A 2450-nucleotide genomic window follows, 5' to 3' on the forward strand; every position below is an offset into this window, starting at 1 on the left:
TCTTGTAGGCCTAAAGTAGCGCACTGCCTCATTTGTCAACATAAACAAGTGTGTAGTCAAAAGTAGAGTATCGTAAATTCGATACCCACTAACGTTGATCTTTTAAATAAAGCGAAAAACTACAAAATTCTGCTGGTTGCTATTGCTTGTGATAAATATTCTGTTCGCTGGAGTACTTTAACATCAAAGGATTCGTAGGATTATAGCAGTGAGGATAGGGAATTTAACAGCTCTACGTAGGAAGTTCGCTTTTTACAAAGAAGTGAGCCAGGCGCAGAACTGGGAACTCGCCGCGACCCGCTCCGCTCCCGCAGCTGCGGGTCTGAGGGAAGGGGGCGGCTTCTTGCATTCTGCGCACGTGCGCGGCACAACCTCAGCCGGGGGCGGCAGCTGGCGGCAACGGATCGCTTGGCGGCCGCCTGCAAGAAACGGCGGAACACGTCTGCGGACCGAATGTCTGCCCCACTCCAGCCCCCAGCTGGTTGGCTCCGATTTTCCATCTCTCCGAGACGATACCTCGAGAGTGCTCTTTAATGAATAGCACTGTTGACTCCGATACCCGAAGTTCCGAGACATTTTGAAGAAATAGTCTCATAGTTAATATGTTTTAACTAAGAAGAATAGCACTTTGGCAGAATTATGGGATCCGGAACCGTAGACGCATCATTTGACCTTAACCAATAAACATTGGTAGTTCATCTTCATTCGCACCTGGAAGTAATTGTGAAATCCCTGTCTCTGTCAGAAGCTCTGATCATCCAAGACGTTACTACAACCTGATTAATAGCGTGACGGAACTAAATACTGAAGCGGTTCTACCTGATATGAGTAGGTAGGTTATCTGAAACATGTGGCCCTAGATGTCTAAGCACAGGTCACGCAAATCCCATACGTTACGGCCTGATGGTATGTGGGTGCGGAACTGGCATCAGATAGCGACGCAGATGTTTTCCGTTGGGTTCAGATCAGGCGAATTTGGTTACCAGACATCAACATTAGTTCACTATCATGCGTCTCAAACAACTACTGTTCTATTCTGGTCTTCCAGTTGGATCGTTTATCCTGCTGGAAGATATCAGCGCTATTGGAGATGACATCAGGCATGGATAGTAGAGCGTAATTCCATCTTGGAATTATAAAAAAACTAAAAAGAAAACTAAACTCCTTCCGAACAGTCCATGAAGGCCCAACGGTACCGACCGGCCGCCGCGTCATCATCAGCCCATAGGCGTCATTGGATGCGGATATGGGGGGACATGTGATCAGCACACCCCTCTCTCGGTCGTATGTCAATTTCCGAGACCCGAGCCGCTACCTCTCAATCAAGTAGCTCCTCAGTTTGTCTCACAAGGGCTGAGTGCACCCCGCTTGCCAACAGCGCTCGGCACACCGATGGTCACCCGTCCAAGTGCTAGCCCAGCCCGACAGCGCGTAACTTCAGTGATCTGACGGGAACCGGTGTTACCACTGCTGCAAGGCCGTTGGCATCTTGCAACTATGGAAGTCGAGATTGGGGCTGGTGAAAGAGCTGTGAGGATAATATTCCAGCAGCCGTTATTTTCATAGCTTTTTATTTAGGTTACTAGTTTCAACTCCTCAACAGTCATGCTGAGACCATTTACCATGAACGACTAAAAGCATCGTGTCGTACATGTTTGTAACAGGGAACCTATATTTGCTCCTGGTTTCCGCAGAACACGAGCACTATGGGCTCTTCACAAATTAAACATGTGTGACGAGCATACGTTTCTGATGAAATCTTCAGAAACCAGGCGCAAATATAGGTTCCTTGTCGTATATATGTACGACCGGATGCTTTCTGTCTGTCGTGCTACAGGGCCTGAATACGACTCTATTGAGAAGTCGAAATTAGTAGCCTAAATATAAAAGCTATAAAAATAAAAGCTGTTGGAATACAATTTTTACAATTCAAGCATGAATGTGTGCATGTGTCCGCAGTAATGTTCACGTAGTCCGTTGCTCTTATGTTGCCCTTGATTACTACCACAGGTCCTATGCAAACTTAGCTTAATGTTCCCCTTAACATAGTACCGCCCTGATCGACCTTTGTATTACGAGCAGTCGTTCGATTAGGTGATGGCATATTCGGACGCGACTATGGACGGGGTGGTTCGACGAGAAACGTTATTAAACCAGCTAGGTGACATATTTCCATTGATCGACGGTCCAGTCTCGCAGGCCCCGTGCTGAGTGCAACCGTTACTGACGATGTCGTCGGGTCAACATGGAGATATGGAGGGGTTGTCAGACGCTCAGCACGGTGTTCGAGTTCACGGTAGTGTCTACTATGACAGCGGTCACATATTAAAGTGACCGACGCACAGTTGTATACAACCACAAAGAGTGACGCTGTAAAGATACCACAGGAGCAACAGTAAAAATTTGACAGAGCCGAAACCAGCTAATCGTGCGGCATAAACGACACTGAC

At 47.3% G+C, this 2450-nt stretch overlaps 1 pseudogene; it reads right to left on the reverse strand.

Moving 5' to 3' along the window:
• Positions 1 to 1369: 1369 nt before the first annotated feature.
• Positions 1370 to 1486, reverse strand: LOC124616838 (annotated as a pseudogene).
• Between the last annotated feature and the right edge of the window lie 964 nt (positions 1487 to 2450).

This window comes from Schistocerca americana, chromosome 5 (assembly GCF_021461395.2).
Source record: "Schistocerca americana isolate TAMUIC-IGC-003095 chromosome 5, iqSchAmer2.1, whole genome shotgun sequence".
In the NCBI taxonomy this organism is placed as follows: Eukaryota; Metazoa; Arthropoda; class Insecta; order Orthoptera; family Acrididae; genus Schistocerca; species Schistocerca americana.